The sequence below is a fragment of the Ornithorhynchus anatinus genome, chromosome 3 (assembly GCF_004115215.2).
Source record: "Ornithorhynchus anatinus isolate Pmale09 chromosome 3, mOrnAna1.pri.v4, whole genome shotgun sequence".
Lineage (NCBI taxonomy): Eukaryota > Metazoa > Chordata > Mammalia > Monotremata > Ornithorhynchidae > Ornithorhynchus > Ornithorhynchus anatinus.
In genome coordinates, this window is record NC_041730.1 from 11,996,068 (window position 1) to 12,017,352 (window position 21,285).

Sequence of the window (21,285 nt, forward strand, 5' to 3'; positions counted from 1 at the left end):
GTTATATTCTATTCCCTGTAATTACGTGGTAATCATCTAATATGTAGTTCTAGAATATTTACTCGACCGATGGGAAGCAATTTTCCAACTTGAGAAACAATTAAAATGATGTATTTAAGTTAAATATTATATGGCAATTTTAGACCTTCATCCACATCCATGAACTGCAGGGCATGTAATTACTATGTCAGTACATGGTAATTGTGATGGTAATTACATGTAGGGAGCAGAGCAATGAAGAAGATGCTAGTTCTCTGAGAAGCCACTTGGCCAACCTTGAAGGACATCTGAAGGGTTACAGAGAGGAAAGATTAGGAAAAAAAAAAGGGTCTCAGCAAAGAAACACTGAGAAAAAAGTTCACGTTTGACTTCCAACATTAGCCCTTCTCCTCCTCCTCCTCCTCCCTCTCCTCCTCCTCCTCCTCCTCCTCCTCCTCCTCCTCCTCCTCCTCCCCCTCCTCTTTCTCTTCCTCCTTTTCCTTCTCCTCCTTTTCCTTCTCCTACTATGTGCACTTCATTGTATTAAGCACTTGGAAGAGTACAGTATAACAGAGTTTGTAGACACATTCCCTGCGTCAAAAGAGCTTACAGTCTAAAGTGGGGGAAGACCTCTACTCTTTTTTCTCCATACGGCCTCCTCCTCTCTCCCTGATTCCAGACCAAGGCCAGAATCGACAGCCCTCCCTTGAATGATTTGTTTCCATCCTGTCTTTAAAGCACCCAATCACCTTGCCCCCTCCTACCTCACCTCACTGCTCTCCAACTATAAACTAACCCTCTCACTTCTCCTCTCTAATGCCAACCTTCTCACTGTATCTTGATCTCATCGATTTTACCGCCAACCTCTTGGCCAGTCGTTCATTCATTCAATCACATTTATTGAGTGTTTACTGGGTGTGGAGCACTGTACTAAGTGGTTGGGACAGTACAGTACGACAATAAACAGACGCATTCCCTGACCACAGTGAGAGTACAGTCTAGAGACAAGCTTACAGTCCAGAAATGAACTTACAGTCTAGGAACGAGCTCATGTCCTGCCTCTGGTCTGGAACGCCCTTCCTCATATCTGACAGACAACGACTCTCCCCGACTTCAAAGCCTTATCGAAGGCAATTCTTCTCCAAGAAGCCTTCCCTGATTCAGACCTCCTTTTCCCTTCTCCCACTCCCTTCTGCATCATCCTGACTTGCTCCTTATATTCATCCCCCCGCCCAGCCCCACAGCACTTACATGCATCTCTGTAATTTATTTGTTTCTATTAATGTCTCTCTCCCCCTCTAGACTGTAAGCTCGTTGTGGGCAGGGAATGTATCTGTCTATTGTTACACAGTAGTCTCCCAAGTGCTTAGTTCAGTCCTCTGCACACAGTATGCGCTCAATAAATACGATTAAATGAAGGAACTTTGGGGTGACATTTTCCATTCACCTGGGCCATCTACACGAGTGGAATTAAATGAGATACTCCTTCAGCTCTCCACTTGTCTAAGCCCATGGTCATTCCACGGAGCCCAGAGCTTCAGGCTCCCTCTCCTTCCCCTCCTGCTCTCTTGCCTGCCAGCAGAGTGATTGGGGCAGGGGCAAGGGGGATCCAAGCCACCTGCCACCCATTCCCCAGCTTTGCCCATCTTGGGTGTGAGCGCAGAAGGACTCCCCCCCAGCCCTGTTCCTCGGAGTCCTGGGCTGCGGTAGTGGGCAGAGCTGGAGAGGTGGGCGCGAACGGCAGGATGCTGAGCGGCAGGAGGCCGGCTGGCCCTCGGGGAAATATACCCTGAAACCAGAAATCATAGCGAAGCCCGGGCTACTGATCTGAGCATTGATTATTCAAGAGCGTGTGCAGTGTTGTATTAACACAAGGGGCAAGGGGGGAGCCAGAACAATTTTTCCCAAGTGCGCCTTTTTCACCGATGTCTTTAATAAAACCCTAACACAGAAACGTCCCTGGACAGCTGGACGAAGCATCCCGGATAGGGAAGCAGAGTAGAAAATAATGACGGCTCGAGAAAGGAACAGAGACCTGCCTCTGGCCTGGAACTTCCTCCCCCTTCACAAGTGACAGACCGCCACTCTCCCTACATTCAGAGCCCTTCTAAAATCTCATCTCCTCCAAGAGGCCTTCCCTGACTAAGCCTTTATATCCCCTACTCCCTCTCCCTTCTGTGTTGCCCAGACACTTGGATCTGTACCATCTTGGAGAAGCAGCGTGGCTTAGTGGAAAGAGCACGGGTTTGGGAGTCAGAGGTCGTGGGTTCTAATCCCAGTTCTGCCACTCGTCAGCTGTGTGACTTCACCTCTCTCCGCCTCACTTACCTCATCTGTAAAATGGAGATTAAGACCGTGAGCCCTACGTGGGTCAGTCTGATAACCTTGTATCTATCCCAGCGCTTAGAACAGTGCTCGGCACATAGTAAGCGCTGAACAAATACCGTCATTACTATTATTTTTATTATTATTATTATTAACCATTTTTAGCACGTGATATTCACCCTCAGCCCCCAAACCCTTATTATGAACAGGTCCCTAATTTATTTTAATGTCTGTCTTTCTCTGAAGATTGTAATCTCCTGTGGGTAACCGATTCTACTGTACTATACTTTCCCAAGTGCTTAATCCAATGCTCTGCACAAAATAAGCGCTCAATAAATACCTTTGATTGATTGATGGAACAGGGCAGATCCTGTCTTCCCCACTGCTATTGGACTGGGGACACTCGCTTGCCCAGAGGACCTGGGTTCTAGTCCTGGGTCCACCACTTGTCTGCTGTGTGTGTCCTTGGGCAAGTCTTTTCACTTCTATGTGCCTCAGTTTTCCTATCTGTAAAATGGGGATTAAGATTGTGAGCCTATGTGGCACAGGCACTGTGTCCAATCTGAATATCTTGGGCCTACCCCAGGGCTTAGTCAGTCAGTAGAATTTATTGAGCACTTACCGTGTGCAGAGCAATGTACTAAGCCTTGAGAGAGTACGGTATAATATTACAACAGACGTATTCCCTGCTCACAATGAGCTTGCAAGTCTAGTACAGTGCCTGGCACATAGTAAGCACTTAATTAAATACCATTTTAAAAAAAGAAGGGGGCAGGGAGGACTTACCCAGGGTCACACGACAGGCCAAGGGTAGAGGTGAGATCAGAACCTGGGGCTCATGATTCCCAGTCCCAAGTTTCTTTCCTCTTAACCATGCTGTGTCTCCTCACCGTTATCACCTGTGCCCAACTACCAGGGCCAGCCTCTGCCTCCCACCTACTCTTTGCTCCCCTCTCCGCTGCACCCCTCCCCCAAATCAACCCCACTTCCCCAAGTGACACAGTCAGGATTCTGTCATCTGCACCGTGCCTGGCACATAGTGAGCACTTAACAAATCTCGTCTTGTCTTATGCCGTCGAGTCATCTCCACCCCATAGCGACACCATGGACACATCTCTCCCAGAACACCTCAACTCCATCTGCAATCATTCTGGGAGCGTATCCATAGAGTTTTCTTGGTAAAAATACAGACGCGGTTTACCATTGCCTCCTTGTGTGCAGTAAACTTGAGCCTCCACCCTCTACTCTCTCCCGTGCCGCTGCTGCCCAGCACGGGTGAGTTTTGACTCGGAGCAGATTGCCTTCCACTCATTAGCCACTGTCCAAGCTAGGAATGGAATGGGTAGGCCTCTGCTTGACTCTGCCTCCCGTAGCCGAGACGGGTAGAATACTGGAAGCTCTCCAGATGCGAGCCTGAGAGGGAACTTAACAAACGCCATCATTATTATTATCGTGCTTCTCCTGGCGTTGGTGAAGTTACTTCTTGTCACCTTCCCCGAGGAGAAGACCAGCAGTCATTTAAAGAGTTAGAGAATCTAAATTTGACACCCCCACTTCCCCACCCCATTCGTTGGGAAGAGCTGCCTTGAGCCCACAAACCCACAAACTGGGAAGCCACAATAAAGGGAAATGATTTAAAAGCCACTTGCTCTGTGTTGTCTCCATTCAAAAAGAAACAAAACTGATTTATGGTTTCTCAGATGGCTGAAACGCTAATTCGCTTAATATCATTAAAAAACCTGCGACCAGTACCCAGCTTGAATAAAAGCATTGGGAACATCAGAGTAACCTATCCAGAGAGGGAAAATGAAACTGTCATTTTTCAATATAATTAAACTTGGTCTCAAAAATCCCCAAGATCTGCAATATGAATTACACTAATTACTTCTTGTGGTTTAAACATTGATTTCAATGTTAAATTTAATGGACTTAATGGACGTTGCTTTTCCCATCAGGCTGGTGGCTACTGTTACGTTTGTCTTGTTTCTTGACCACGTATGGATTTCTGCTGACCCTTTAAATGTATTACGATTGGCTCTCTCTGCTCATCCCGCAGGCGGGAGGAAGAGGCTGTTTTAGGAAGCCCAGCACGTCTCGCAGGGATGGTAGTTCGACCCGGTGGGGCGAGGGGGCCCTGGAGCAGAGGCGGGGCTGACTGGCCGGCCCACTGGCCACCAGGAGAATCCCAGTAGGCCAGAGACCCGTGTGGGCCATTTTGGGCTGGTTGTCCTGAGCCAGAGTCAGATGTAGAGCGTGGGCCTGGAGTCAGAAGGTCGTCGATTCTAATCCCTGTTCCGCCACTTGTCTGCTGCGTGACCTTGGGAAAGTCACTTCGCTTCTCTCAGTTACCTCATCTGTAAAATGGGTGGGTTGAAGTGTGAGCCCCATGGGGGACGGAGACTGGGTCCAACCCGATTAACATATCTACCCCAGCCCCTAGAACAGTGCTTGGCACATAGTAAGGGCTTAAGAAGTACCACTATTATTATTATTGTATGGCCGCTGCCTCTGCCCCTGCTGCTGGAATTTCTCAGGGGAGATTTCCGCAGGGCTCTGTAGTGGGACGGACGGGCTTGGGCCTGGAGCGGAGCGGTTTGAGTGGTCGGGCGTTGGTCTCATCGGGCCAGCAGATCTTCTTTTCTGGCCCAGATACGGGGCAGTGAGAACGGGGAGTAACCAGGGGAAATGCCGATCACTGCGAATAAACAGGCAGGGACTCCAAGAACAGGGCAGGAAGGGAGGAGCCTGAGGTGGCTGGGATTTGAGGAGGCTGCTTGGGGTGTTTCTCAGATCTCTCCTTTGGCTCACCCATGATCACCTTGTGGACATCATCAGAAAATCGAGATTGGCTCTGGAGGGTCAGACTGAAGCAGAGGACAGCTATAAATGCAGACTGAAAACTGACCCTATGCTTACCCTGAGAGAGCCACCAACGGTGACAGGACCTGAAGCTAGCAGCTCCTCTATGTGCCAGGGGATGGGGTCTGCCCAAAGAATCTGGGGAAGGGGTGAGGGGATGCAAACATTTCTCCTGCCTTCCATGCCTCCCCCATTCCCAACGGCAGCTGCACTTTATCTGTCATTCATTTATTGAGCAGTCACTGGCTTCTTATAAGCTTGTGGTTATAATAATAATGATAATAATAATAACGTTGGTATTTGTTAAGCGCTTACTAGGTGCCGAGCACTGTTCTAAGCGCTGGGGTAGACACGGGAATCAGGATGTCCCACGTGGGGCTCACAGTCTTAATCCCCATTTTACAGATGAGGTAACTGAGGCACAGAGAAGTGAAGTGACTTGCCCAAAGTCACACAGCTGACAAGTGGCAGAGCTGGGATTCAAACTCATGACCTCTGATTCCAAAGCCCGTGCTCTCTCCACTGAGCCACGCTGGTATTTGTTAAGCGCTTATTATGTGCAGAGCACTGTTCTAAGCACTGGGGTAGATACAGGGTAATCAGGTTGTCCCACGTGAGGCTCACCGTTAATTCCCATTTACACAGATGAGGTAACTGAGGCACAGAGAAGTTAAGTGACTTGCCCAAGGTCACACAGCTGACAAGTGGCAGAGCCGGGAGTCGAACTCATGACCTCTGACTCCGAAGCCCAGGCTCTTTCCACCGAGCCACGCTGCTTCCCATAATAATAATAATGATGGCATTTGTTAAGCGCTTACTAGGTGCAAAGCACTGTTCTAAGCGTTGGGGGGATACAAGGTGATCAGGTTGTCCCACGTGGGGCTCACAATCTTCATCCCCATTTTATAGATGAGGTAACTGAGGCACGGAGAAGTTAAGTGACTTTCCCAAAGTCACACGGCTGACAAGCAGCGGAGCCGGGATTTGAACCCATGACCTTCATTCAATAGTATTTATTGAGCGCTTACTATGTGCAGAGCACTGTACTAAGCGCTTGGGATGAACAAGTCGGCAACAGATAGAGACGGTCCCTGCCGTTTGACGGGCTTACGGTCTAATCGGGGGAGACGGACAGACGAGAACGATGGTGATAAATAGAGTCGAGGGGAAGAACATCTCGTAAAAACAATGGCGACTAAATAGAATCGAGGCGATGTACAATTCATTAACAAAATAAATAGGGTAATGGAAATATATACAGTCGAGCGGACGAGTACAGTGCTGTGGGGATGGGAAGGGAGAGTTGGAGGAGCGGAGGGAAAAGGGGAAAAAGAGGGTTAAGCTGCGGAGAGGTAAAGGGGGGATGGCAGAGGGAGTAGAGGGAGAAGAGGAGGCTCAGTCTGGGAAGGCCTCTTGGAGGAGGTGAGTTTTAAGTAGGGTTTTGAAGAGGGAAAGAGAATCAGTTTGGCGGAGGTGAGGAGGGAGGGCGTTCCGGGACCGCGGGAGGACGCGACCCGGGGGTCGACGGCGGGATGGGCGAGACCGAGGGACGGCGAGGAGGTGGGCGGCGGAGGAGCGGAGCGTGCCGGGGGGGGGGCGGTAGAAAGAGAGAAGGGAGGAGAGGTAGGAAGGGGCGAGGTGATGGAGAGCCTTGAAGCCTAGAGTGATGACCTCTGACTCCCTAGCCCGTTCTGGTTCCACTGAGCCAACGCTGCTTCTAATCAATCAATCAGTGGTATTTATTAAGTGCCGACTGTGTGCAGACCACTCTGCTAAGTGCTTGCGGGAGTCCAGTGCAAAAGAGATGGTAGATAGCTCTTTTCATGGTACCTGTTAAGCACTTACTGCCAGTCGCTGTACTATGTGCTGAAGTAGTTGCAACCTAATCAGGTCGGACACAGTCCGTGTCCCACATGGGGCTCACAGTCTTAATTCCCATTTTGCAGATGAGGTCACCGAGGCGCAGAGAAGTTAAGCGACTCACTGGAGGTCACACAGCAGATAAGTGGCAGAGCTGGGATTAGAAAGCGAGTCCTCTGACTCCTAGGCCCGAGTTTTTTTCACTAGACCACGCTGCTTCTTCAATCTCTGCCCACAAGGAGTTTACAGTCTAGAGAAGGCAGAGGAGCTTACACTCTAATCGGGGGAAATAACGCACGTAGAAACGTTCAGTTTGCAGACAGGGTGAAAAGTTCCACCACTTAGCCCATTAAGCAAGCAGTGGTATTTATTGAGTGTTTACTGTGTAAAAAGAGCTTGGGCCTGGGAGTCAGAGGACCTGGGTTCTAATCCTGGCTCTGCCACTTGTCTGCTGTGTGAACTTTTCTGCGCCTCAGTTACCTCATCTGTAAAATAGGGATTGAATAGCAGTTCTCCCTTCGACTTTCAATGGGACTCCCATGTGGGACCTGATGATCTTGTATCTACTCCAGTGCTTAGTACAGTGCTTGGCATAGGAAATATCTCACAAGAGAAATACCTCATGTTTCAAATGGGGGTTAAGACTGTGAGCCCCATGTGGGACACAGACTGTGTCCAATAATAATAATAATAATAATGTTGGTATCTGTTAAGCGCTTACTAGGTGCAGAGCACTGTTCTAAGAGCTGGGGGAGATTCAGTTTCATCAGGTTGTCCCATGTGAGGCTCACAGTCTTCATCCCCATTTTACAGATGAGGTAACTGAGGCACACCTCCTCACCGTCCCTCGGTCTCGCCCATCCCGCCGTCGACCCCCGGGTCACGTCCTCCCGCGGTCCCGGAACGCCCTCCCTCCTCACCTCCGCCAAACTGATTCTCTTTCCCTCTTCGAAACCCTACTTAAAAATCACCTCCTCCAAGAGGCGTTCCCAGACTGAGCTCCTCTTCCCCCTCTACTCCCTCTGCCATCCCCCCTTTACCTCTCCGCAGCTAAAGCCTCATTTTCCCCTTTTCCCTCTGCTCCTCCACCTCTCCCTTCCCATCCCCACAGCACCGTACTCGTCCGCTCGACTGTATATATTTTCGTTACCCTATTTATTTTGTTAATGAATTGTACATCGCCTCGATTCTATTTAGTTGCCATTGTCTTTACGAGACGTTCTTCCCCTCGACGCTGTTTATCGCCATCGTTCTCGTCTGTCCTTCTCCCCCGATTAGACCGTAAGCCCGTCAAACGGCAGGGACCGTCTCTATCTGTTGCCGACTTGTTCATCCCAAGCGCTTAGTACAGTGCTCTGCACATAGTAAGTGCTCAATAAATACTATTGAATGAATGAATAAAGTGACTTGCCCACAGTCACACAGCTGACAGGTGGCAGAGCCGGAATTCGAGCCCATGACCTCCGGCTCCCAAGCCCGGGCTCTTTTCACTGAGCCACGCTGCTTCTCTTTTAACTGATTAGCTTGTATTTACCCCAGCACTTAGTACAATGCCTGGCAGGTAGTAAATCACTTAACAAATAGTGTTTAAAAACCCCACAGTTATCATTATTTTCATTGCAATACAACTAAATTGGTAGATGCAATCCCTGCCCATAAAGGTGCTTACAGCCTAGAAATGAAGAAACAGCCACCAGGAAGAAGGAGAATGGATGAAGTTAGGGAATGGAGATTGGGTTTTCTCTCAGTTTGGCATGTTCCGGGGATTTGAGGAAAGAGGAAAATAATTAGAGTTGTTTGGTCTGGAAAAGACTAAACTAAAACCAGGTTTATGAAATGACTTACCCTTCTCTCCGTCTCCCCTGGGACGGAGCTATACGACACAGAGCTCTGCACACAAGAAGCACTAAATAAATACCATTGATTGATGGATAGACTGTGAGCTTCTTTAGGGCAGGGTTCCTGGCCTAGTGGAAAGAGCACGGGGCTGGGAGTCAGAGAACCTGGGTTCTAATCCCAACTCTGTCACTTGCCTGGTGTGTGCCCTGGGCAAATCCCTTAACTTCTTCTCTACAGATATTCCTTATCTGTAAAGTGGGGGGCTCAATACACTTAGACTGAGTGATCTTGTTATTTTGTATCTACCCTAGGGCTTGGGACATTCAAAATGCTTGGCAAATACCTTAATTATTATTATTTTAACAATATTGGACTCTCCCAAGAGCTCAGGACAGTATGCCCAGTTCTACAACCCAGCCCGCACATTTCGCTCCTCTAGTGCTAACCTGTTCACTGTGCCCCAATGTCACCTGTCTAGCCACTTGACCTCTAGCCCATGTCCTGCCTCTGGCCTGGAATGCCGTCCCTCCTCAAATCAAGCAGATAATTAGTCTCCCCGTCTTTCAAAGCATTATTTAAGGCACATCTCCTCCAACAGGTCTTCCCAGACTAAAGCCCACATTTCTTCATCTCCCAAATCCTGTCTGCATCACCCTGACTTGCTCCCTTGGCTCTCTCCCCAACTCAGCCACACAGCACTTATCTTCATATATGAAATTGTATTTATTGGTACTGATGTCTGTCTCCCCTATTTTAGACTGTAAGCTTGCTGTGGGTAGGGATAGTGACTGTTTATTGTTGTATTGTTCTCTTCCAAGTGTTTAGTATAGTGCTTTGCACACAGTAAGCTCTCAATCAATACGATCAAATGAATAAGTGAATGAACGAATACTGATTAATGGATAAGATGTTCTCACTCTCAGAAGATAAAAACGAGAAGAGGCTCAGATTTCAGTAGATGGGATTTAGATCAGTCATTATGGAGGAAACGCTAGGGAGGCTATGACATCTCCTCTGGAGACCCTAAAGAACGAATACGGTGCATAAGCTCCTCACTAGACTGTAAGCTCCTTGTTGGCAGGGATGGCATCTCCCAGCATGGCCTAGTAGATAGAGCATGGGCCTGGAAGTCAGACAGACCTGGGTTTTGGTCCCGGTTCTGCCACTTGTCTGCTGTGTGATCTTGGACAAATCACTTAACTGTGCCTCAGTTGTCTCATCCGTAAAATGAGAGTTAACAATCTGAGCCCCGTGTGGAACAGGGACTGTTTCTAACCTGATTACCTGGTAGTTACCAGGTACCTGGTAGATACCAGCACTTAGAACAATTCCTGGCACATAGTAAGGACTTAAAAAATACACTCCTTATTGTATTTTACTTTCCCAAGCACTTAGTACAGGGCTCAGCACACAGTAAAAGCTCAGGGGTATCATTAATATCGATTGGATCATCATCTATCCTGGTTGGTGCAATCCTGCTCAGGGACAGGGTGGCAGATTAGGTGACCTCTTGAGGTTCCTCCCCAACCCGGCGATTCCAAACTGTTCAGTTGGGCACACACCTCAGAGCCATGTGCTGGATTGGAGTTTTAATCATCATAATGGGTTCAAACATTCTGAGTGTGCATTTCCTTCATTTCCAAAAGTGAGCCTCTTTATTAAGAGAGTCAGATCTTATTAGTGCAAAGTCCCTGGATTGATAGATAAAGTTAATTAAAATGTAGACTTTGTTCATTCACAGGCCTGTGCATGTAAAGAAAAAGCACCTATTACCCGCTATGACTGGGACCCCTTTTTAGGTCAGACCTACATAAGGTGAGCATAGTCACCCACCCATCCACTCAAACCATTTTCCACCCTTCGTTACTGCCCAATACCAGGCAAGGAACACGCTGGTGTTCCCAAAGAGGAGCCTAAGATAGCCACAAGGCCCCTCAAACCTTGCTCGTCGACAAGATGTGCTGCATTTATGTGCATATCAATAAATTACAGATGATAAAATTATTTATTTATATTAATGTCTGTTTTCCCCTCTAGACTGCAAGTTCGTTGTGGGCAGGGAATACATCTAATCAACTCTGTTGTACTCTCCCAAGCACTTAGATCAGTGCTCTGCACGTAGTAAGCACTTGATAATTACCATTGACTGATTGACCAGCGCTAGCCAAGTGCCCCTGTGCTATCTAGAGCAATGCATCAACGAATCAATGATATTTATTGAGCACTTTGGGCAGAGCACTGTTCTAAGTGCTTGGGTGAGTACAATTCAGCAGTTTGATAGATACGATCCCTGCTCTTCACCTGCTTGGAACTCCCTGGCTCACCTTCAACTCCCCCAGGCCTCAGCTGGCCCCAAAGACTGTAAGCTCCTTGCGGGCAGGGAATGTGTCTATCATTTTATCGTATGCTCCCAAGCACTTAGTACAGTGCTCTACACCCAGTAAGCGCTCGGTAAATACAATTGACTGACTGACTTCAAGCCCTCCTAAAATCCTCCCTTTGCCGGGATGCTTTCCCGGATGAACTTTTCTCTTCTGTAGGTTACATCCTTCCAACGACCACCACAGCTGTTTTGTACTTACACCCTCTGGAACCACTTCTGTACATTTTGATTTTCCTCCACTGCTTCCTCGTCTCTTTAATTAGTATGCATCCATCTCCACGAGAGGACTGTAAGCTCCTTGTGGCCCGGGACCGCGTTCTCCATCTTTGTTGTTTTACCAGTGTTTCACATGATGATCTCCTCACAGTAGGTGCTCAGTAAGACTAAAGATCCAAAAGATCTAGGGTCGAGTCCCAGCTCCTTCACTGGCCTACTATGTGACCTTGGGACAGTCGCCACCATCCTGGTTCTCATTTTCCTCTTCCGTAAAAGGGGGATAAGACAGACTGTGAGCCCCGTGTGGGTCAGGGACAGCGTCCGCTCTCACAACCTCACATCTATCTCGGAATTTAACGGAGTAAGTGCTTAACGAACACCATGATTAATACATACTGTCGATTGAGCGACTGATAACCTGATGGAAATCACCAGACCATAAATTCCTTAGCCTGAAAAAGGACCATGCAAAGTGAAAGTCAACTCATCCATCCCCCGGCTCAGAGCACGACAGTAACGAACACTGTCCTAGTCAGTTGACAATGTCTGGTGCTCACTTTTAGCCAGCATGTGGAGCTCCTGGCAGTGACGGGTGTGAGATGGTGTACCGGTCCCCTCGCCGCCGGGAGTTCAGCCCAGTCCTCCTGGGCACTGCGCTCTGCCCTGGACCTCATCGCCTGTCCTTGCCATTATCCTAATGCAAGTGGATGGTGAGAAGTTGAATTCCGAAGACGATCCACTCTCGGTAAGATCATCTGGAAGGGAGGCAAGTCTATGCCTTAAACAGCAACCTGAGCCCCTTTAGACTCTAAGCTCATTACGGACAGGGAATGTATCTGCTAATTCTGTCAGTCGGTCAGTCGATGGTATTTGTTGAGTGCTTACTATGCACAGCACTGTACTAAGCACTTGGGAGAGTACAATATAGCAATATAACGGACACATTTCCAGCCCACATATTCCTTGTTGCATTCTACTCTCCCAAGTGCTCTGCACATAGTAAGCTCTTAGTGAATACCATTGATTGAATGGTCGACTGATTGAACGGAAATGGACTCCCATTCATTTCACTCTTGCCACGCTCACTAAATGGACTCCGGGTTAGAGTGGTGAATATTTCTACATCAGGGTCCCAGTCAGGAAAATCATCCCTTCTGCAGTTTCTGGGCAAACTATATTGTTCCAGTGCCTGCTGAATTGCTCATGGATTTTACCTTATAGATTTATGACACCCACAGCCATGAGAAGGCAGAGTTTAATTGTATGGAAAGTTATGTGTGGATGTGAGCCTTGAAGTCCCTCCTGCTTCCATCAGGGGCTGAGATCCTTATCCCAAGGTATGTGGGATAATTTTTTTTTAAATGGTATTTATTTGCCAAGTGCTTGCTATGTAACAGTCACTGTTCTAAGCACTGGGGTAGATACCAGCAAATAAGGTTGGACACAGTCCCTGTCCCACATGGGGCTCACAGTCTTAATCCCCATTTTTTAGATGAGGTTACTGAGGCACAGAGAAGTTAGATGAGTCGCCCAAAGTCACACAACATATCTGACTCCTAGGCCTGGACTCTATTCACTAGGCCACGCTGCTTCTCCAGGCCAAAACGTTGATAAACACAGATCTCGGCATGATAATAATAACAACCGTGGCATTTGTTAAGTGCTTACTATGTGCCATTCACTGTCCTAACTGCTGGGGAAGATGTAAGCAAATCGGATTGGACGCCGTCTTTGTCCCACGTGGGGCTCACTTTGTCCCAGTTAACTGAGATACAGAGAAGTTAAGCTACTTGTCCAAGGTCAAACAGCAGGCAAGTGGCAGACCCGGGATTAGAACTCATGTCCTTCTGACTCCCAGGCCTGTGCTCTATCCACTACGTTACCTGTTTCTTCCCGAGTTCCCCCCGGAGCGCTTAGGCTAGAGGATGGAGCTACGGGCTGGGGGTGATAGGCAGATGCCATCAGGTTCTCCTGGACGAGGGTGTCCCACTCCTGGACGAGGGTGTCCCATCTGGCCGGGAGCGTTAGAGGAGCCATCTAACTTCCTGGAGCGGGGCCTAGCCGGGCCAGGCAGCTCCTCACCGAGACTCACCACCAGATCTCCAGGCAGAGAACTGTCGGGCACCTGCATCCCGAGGCCTCGGAAAATGGAAATCGTTTCCCAAACTGTCCCCCAGGCCCATCCTCGCCAAGCCTGGTCTTTCTGCATTTGGTTGTCAAAAATGTTAATCTTTTCTCAGGCCTGAAATTATGAGCCCAGCTTTATTGGTCAAAGGCCATAATAATTTGAGCTCTTATTTTATAAACTCATTTCTGCAGAGTGATATCCTGATAGGAGCAAGAATAATAAATCACAAACATGTCCCCCAAGATTGCATTGTAAATGTCAAACTAGACAGGAAATTGTAATTAAAGAAAGGAAATTGCTACAAAGAAGCACTTGATTTTAAAATGAGCTAAGCACAGAATTTTCTAAGCATTTAATTATAGTCCAATTTCAACTGACTGCTTTGCTTTTGCAGTCATATTTCTTATTATAACCCTTCTCCATAATAACCAAATCTCCCTGCTTACACTGGTCAAAAGTATTACTATATAAGTACACTGCATAAGTACCGGGATTACTAACTTTATGGAGATGATAATCATACTTTAGTGTAGCACGATGGGCAGAGACATCGGAATTTGAAATCAGCTTCATTCTAATTTTAAATCTGCCACAAAGCACGTGTGCACCTGTTTGGAACGGGACTTGGGCCCTGCCTCAAACCCATCTCTGAACATTTGCAAACGGTTACTCCAGCTTGGCTAAAACCGCCTTCCTATAAACGCTTCGTCAACATGGCTCTCATCACGAACACTCCCCTTTCTGAGGCAGAAAAGATGAGACTGCCTGTCGTAGAGTAACTGGGCGCATGACTCAATTAGTAATTGAGCGAAGCGTTAAGCACTTACTATGTGCCTGGCACTGTACTAAACGCCGGGGTGGATACAAGATGGTTGAGTTGGACACAATCTCTGTCCTACATGGGACTCACGGTCTAAGGAGCCATGATGTTTACTCCTCGTTGTCCAGATGAGGAAACCGAGTCTCAGAGAATCTAAGTGACTTGTTTAAGGTTACACGGTAGACAAGGTGCGGAGCTGGGATTGGAACTCAGGCCCCCTGACTCCCAGGCCGATGCTCTACCCACTAGGCCATACTCCTTCTCCAACCCTTTTCTGCTGCCTATTGTTGAAGACAAACCACCAAAATTAAAGCAGCAGGATATATATATATATAGGTATTAAGCACTTACTGTGTGCCAAGCACTGCTCTAAGCAATAGGGTAGATACGAAGTTATCAGGTTGGACACAGTCCCAGTCCTGAATGGGATTCACAGTCTAGGTAGGAAAAGGTAGGGTTTAATCCCCATTTTACAGATGCGGAAATGGAGATGCAGAGAATCAATCCATCAGTGGTATTTATAGAATGCTTACCAGGTGCAGAGCACTGTGCTAAGCCCTTGGAAGAGTACAACGTAATTAGCAGGTCTGCTCCCTTCCCATAATAAGCTTAAAGTCTAGAAGATAAAATAAATGTTGATAAGACAAAATAAGTAATTTAAAGGTATATACATGATTGAGTTAATATTTGTTATGGCATTTTTAAAGTACTTTGAGACAGACTACTAGGATAGATGCAAGATAATTAAATCAGGTGATGGAGAGGCAGCATAGCCTAATGGTTAGAGCGTGGGGCTGGCAGCCAGAAGAACCTAGTTTCTAATCCCAGCTCTGCCATTTGTCTGCTGTGTGATCTTGGGCAAATCACTTCATTTCTCTGTGCTTCAGTTTCCTCATCTGTAAAATGGGCATTAAGACTGTGAGCTTCATCTGGTCCTCACTGTGTCCAACCTGATAAACTTGTGTCTAGCCCAGCGCTTAGAACAGTGCCTGGCACATAGTAAGCGTTTAACAAATACCATTTAAAAAAATCAGATACAATACCTGTCCTGCGTGAGGCTCTCCATCTAAGAGGCTGGGGGAACATTCAGCGTATATCCATTTTGCAGGTGAGGAAACTGAGGACCAGAGAGGTTAAGTGACTTGAATGTGTCCACACAGCGAATCAGCGGCAGAGCTGTGATTATTAGAACCCACATCTCATGATTCAAACCGGTGCTCTTTCCACTAGGTCATGCTACCTCTCTGAGTTAAAAAAAAACTTTTCTCCTTTCCCTCCTAAATCAGTCAATCACTCCGTGATATTTATTGAGCTCTTACCGTGTGCAGAACACTATACTAAGTGCTAGGGAGAGTGTGGTGCAAACGCAGTTGGTAGCCATGTTCCCTGTCCCCAGGGAGCTTACAGTCTAAATTGGGAATCTTTTGGGAAACAGAATAATAATAATAATAGTAATGATAGTATTTGTTAAGCCAGTCATTCAGTCAATCGCATTTTTTGAGCACTTACTGTGTGCAGAGCACTATAGCACTTACTGTGTGCAGAGGACAATACTAAGCACTTGGGATAGTACTATTTAACAATATTAGAAACATTCCCTGCCCACAACAAGCTTACAGTCTGGAGCGGGAGCCGGACATTAATATAAATGAATAATGCATTGGTCAGTCAACAAGTAGCTAGTGAGCATCCACAGGCCCTCTTAGCGCTCTCCTCGCACCTGTTCCCCAATATCATTCACGCCCGGATCAGAGACAAAGTTTCCTCTTCTTCTCCTTGGAGGGTCCCTGGGGATGGACCTCAAAATTCCCTAATTTAATAATAATAATAATAATTGTGGCATTTGTTAAGTGCGTACTATGTGTCAGACACGATAATAAGCACGAGGGTAGCTACCAGGTAATCGGGTTGGACACAGTCCCTGTTCCACTTGAAGCTCACCGTCTTCATCCCCATTTTACAGATGAGGCAACTGAGGCCCAGAGAAACCAAGTGGCTTGCCCAAGGTCACACAGCAGACAAGTGGCAGAGCCAGGATTAGAACTCGGGTCCTTCTGACTCTCAGGTCCGTGCTCTATCTTTGTGGATAGCGTGCTCATCTGTGGATAGGGCAGAGCTGCTGTGTCAAAGCTTGCATTGGCTTCAATTACTGGATAATTCGAGTAAACAGTCACTGCCACAGAGCACTGAAGGATCGCCGGGTCAAGGTTATGCTGTCGTACGCGGCTTTTAATCCATCTCCAGGTGACCGGTGTATACCTAACTCCTCTGACATGAGTCGGAATCAAATGGTAATCCCGTGGGGCCTGCAGGGGATAATTACGCTGGCTCTAGCCTTCCCTGACTTCCCCCCTAAGTCTCCCACTTCTCCAACACTGCCACTTGAGTCTTATGGGTTCCTGAATTTAAAGATAGGGTGCCAGGCGTGCGCACCCATGTCTGTCAGAGTCACTCCCCTCCCCCAGCTCGGCCCGTGTCGCCGGCTGGACATTCCCAACTCAAAGGCTGAGACTGTTGCCTTGGAAGTCATTCATTGATTTTCCATTTAACTACTTGGCTTCAGATCAGCATTAGTGAATAAATTCTTCCCAAAGTTGAAGTCTGAAAAAAAATCACGATTCAGAAAAAGAAAAAAAAAAGTGCTTTTAGTTGACAAGGTAGTGTAATGCAAATTTAGTCTGGACTCACCCTTAGAATAGACTTAGGTTGGTTAGTGACGGACACAGCACAGAGTTGTGTTGAACGGTGATGGAGAATTCGGCTGGGTGACAGTGGAGACAGCACAGAGTTGGGATGATTGGTGATAGAGGCGGCACGAAGCTGGGCTGGTGAGTGCCCGTGCTCACACAGCAGCAAGGAGTGGAGCTGTAACTAAAACTCGGGCCTTCCAATTCTCCATCCTGTGCATTTTCTATTATGCCGCACTGCCTAAGCTTTCCTTAGCCTTAATTTTGCTGACCTATAGACAGATTGGCCATTTTCAATTTCCAATTCTCATCCATTAGATCGTAAGCCCGTCAGAGGGCAGGGACTGTCTCTATCTGTTACCGATTTGTACATTCCAAGCACTTAGTACAGTGCTCTGCACATAGTAAGCACTCAATAAATACTACTGAATGAATTCCCCCCACATCCATGAGTTTAAGGAGAAAAGAGTTTCTCTTAAGTCGGAGACAGTGTTTTCACCTAGAGCCAGTTCCACGATTTTTAGCTTCTTGAGGGCAGGGATTGTGTTTACCAAGTCAGCATGGTTTAGTGGGGAGCAGCATAGCTTAGTGGAAAGAGCAAGGGCTTGGGAGTCAGAGGACGTGGGTTCTAATCCTGCTTCTGCCACTTGTCTGCTGTGTGATCTCGGGCAAGTCACTTAGCTTCTCAGTGCTTCAATGACCTCATCTGTAAAATGGGGATTAACACTGTGAGCCTGATTACTTTGTATCTACCCCAGCGCTTAGAACAGCGCTTAACAGATACCATCATCATTATTATTATTATTTGGTACTCTCCCAAGCACGTAGTACAATCAATCCATCAGCGCTCTGCGCATGGTAAGCACTCAATAAATATCACTCATTGACCGTTTGACCTCTTGGGTCACTGGCCTTAAATCTGGGGTGTGAGAGTGGTGGTGGTCAGAGATAGTCACACAGTTTGCCCTCCCCCGAAGCCGCTTTCAGGTGACAGCTTCTGGTTCCACCTGGGTTAAGCAGTGGAAAGGTTACCCCCTCTCTGCTCTCCTCACTGCCCTTCAGAGAGCCCGGATCTGCCCCTCTCCAGAACCCATCCTCATGGAGCAGGGAACTGGGAAGAGAAGGGTGAGGGGTGAGGGGTGAGAGGTCAGACCACAGAGGACCATGGGGGAGGGAGAGACAGCTGCTTCTGGAGAAGGGTCATTTTAATTGGATCTTTTGTATGCAATTATGGCCGGTGTCAGTATTTGCTTCTGAAATGGAGCTCTAACCTTCTTTTTGTCTCACTTGAAAGGGGCTGTTATAGGTGGTAAATTCCTATCTCTGGCATTTGTGCTTAGATTAAGGCTGTCAAGAGACTTGTTTCTTTCCTGTGAAAATCCCTTTATCACTTCAAAACAATTTTCAAGCCGGAATGTGGTGAGATTTCCGAAGAAATAAAAAAAAAACCTCATAATATCGGCACATAGCGATGTTTATTTACGCGATCCAAATTGATGTGCCATGAAAAATCATTTTGTGTTATTTACATGCAAATTGCACCTGGTTTACACCAGGAACTGGCTTCAAGAGGCTCGCCCAGCCCAGCCAGTACAGAATCTGGACCCAGCGGCTGGATCCCTGGGACAGGGGGAGAGGACTGGGGCAGGGGGTGAGCCTGAAGAATGACCGTGGTTGAGAGTGAGTCCATATAAGCAGGGATTGGCCACTTTACTAAAGAGTTCATATCAGCAGGCAGATAGGCTCAAGCCTATGAGCTCGGAAATAGTTTTTTGGTAGGCTAGTTGGAAACCCTGACTTGGTCTCCCAGAGTGTAACCCATCTTTTGGAAGACAAGGTGAGTGCAGGCCACTACAGGAGGGTTTTCAGTTAATAACTGTGGTATTTGTTAAACCCTTACTATGTGCCAAGCACTGTTCTAAGCACTGGGGTCTTGTCTCGTCTTACGCTGTCGAGTCATCCCCGAACCAGAGCGACTTCGTGGACGAATATCCCCCAGAACGCCCCACTCTCCATCTGCAATTGTTCTGGCAGTGTATCCGATTGAATGAATGAATTGAGTTTTCTTGATAGAAATACAGAAGTGGTTGAGTTTTCTTGATAAAAGTGGTTTACCATTGACTTCTTCTGCACGGCAAGCTTGACTCTCCGCCCTCGACTCTCTCCCATGCCACTTCTGCCCAGCGCAGGTGAGTTTTAACATGTAGCAGATTGCCTTTCACTCACTAGCCACTGCCCAAGCTAGAAATGGAACGGGTAGGCCTCTGCTTTCCCTCTCCCTCCAGTAGCCGAGACTGGTAGAGGACTGGCAACTCTCCACGTGAAATTCCGAGAGTGGGAAGCGCTGAGGTAGATACAAGGTATTCAGGATGGACACAGTCCCCGTCACACACGAGGCTCACCCTCTTAATCCCCATTTTATAGATAACTGAAGCCTAGAGAAATGAAGTGATTTGTCCGCGGTCACACAGCAGACAAGTGGTGGAGCTGGGATTAGAACCCAGGTCCTTCTGATTCCCAGGTCCGTGCTCTATCCACTGGGCCATGAGCGTATGAAAATATACCCTGCAAGAAACCTACTGGAAAGAGCAAGGGACTGGGTATCAGAGGATACTCAGATCTGCCCCTTGCCGGCTGAGTAACTCAGGTCAAGTCACTTAACTTCTCTGTAGCTCCTTTTCATTATCTGAAAAATGGGGAGTCAGTGCCTGTTCTCCATCCCCCTTAGCTTGTGAACCCCATGAGGGCGGGTGGCTATGTCTGATTTGACTATCCTGTATTCAACCCAGTGCTTAGTATAGTGCTTGGCACATAGTAAATGCTTAACAAACATCACCGATTCTACTATAGGCCTGAGAGTATTAATGCAGTTTCCTTTAGATTGGAAGCAGGGAACTTGTCTACCAACTCTATTATACTGTACTCGCCCAAGCGCTTAGTAATAGTAATAATGTTGGTATTTGTTAAGCGCTTACTAGGTGCAGAGCACTGTTCTATGCGCTGGGGTAGATACAGGGTAATCAGGTTGTAATCACATGAGGCTCACAGTCTTAATCCCCATTTTACAGATGAGGGAGCTGAGGCCCAGAGAAGTGAAGTGACTTGCCCACAGTCACACAGCTGACAAGTGGCAGAGCTGGGATAACGAACCCATGACCTCTGGCTCCCAAATCCGTGCTCTTTCCACTGAGCCATGCTGCTTCCCTAGTACAATGCTCTGCACACAGTGAGCACTCAATTGATCAATCGATCATATTTCTTGCGCGCTTACTGTGTGCAGAGTTCTGTTCTAAATGCTTGGGAGAGTGCAATATAACAGAGTTGGTAAACATGATCCCTGCCCATATAGAGCCAAAAAAATGCTTGATTGATTGATTTCCAAGGTACCTGAGAGAAGAGGGCTCGAGGAGAATTCTATGAAACCTCATTTATTAGGATCTTGCTTACCAGGAATTTGGGATAATTCAATCAGTCAATCAATCAACCAGACTTATTTATTGAACGCTTGTGTGCAGAGCACTGTACTAAGCATTTGGGAGAGTACAATATAACAGAGTTGGTAGATACAGTCCCTGTCCATTCAGACTCTACTTACACCCTCCTTCCTCAACCTTAGTTTCAGACTAACTCACTTGTCTCTACCTCATTGCTTAGAACAGTGTTTGACACATAGTAAGCACTTAAATACCATAAAAAAAGAGAATGCTCCCGCAGACCTGGATTCCTTCTTCTCACAGCTCCCCTTATTTTATGTCAGCACAAATAGCCCATCTCATCCATGGGGTGGGGAATTGTGATGTTTTATTAAGTGCATACTACGTGCTAAGCACTGTACTGAGCACTGGGATCGATACAACATAATCAGGTCAGGCACAGTCCTTTTCCCACATAGTGCTCACAGTCCAAACAGGGGGGAGACAGGTATTTAATTCCCATTTTTCAGATGAAGAAATTGAAGAACAGAGAAGTCAAGTGATTTGCCTAAGATCACACAGCAGGCAAGGGGCAAAGCATGGATTAGAACCTAGATCCCCTGATCCGCAGGCCTGAACTCTTTCCACTAGAGCCTAGAAGGAGCCACACGCACACAGCTTGTCCAGGGGAAATAGCCAGGGTCGAACCATTGTGTTTCCTTTAGTGGCCACGGAGAGAGACCAGAATATTCCTTCTCCCCTAATGGACAATTCCC

At 47.3% G+C, this 21,285-nt stretch overlaps 1 non-coding gene across 1 annotated transcript; it reads right to left on the reverse strand.

Annotated features, from left to right (window-relative positions):
* Positions 1-3,589: 3,589 nt before the first annotated feature.
* On the reverse strand, positions 3,590-3,727 carry LOC114810374. Its single transcript, XR_003758074.1, has one exon. It is a non-coding gene; the product is annotated as a small nucleolar RNA SNORA7 (small nucleolar RNA).
* Between the last annotated feature and the right edge of the window lie 17,558 nt (positions 3,728-21,285).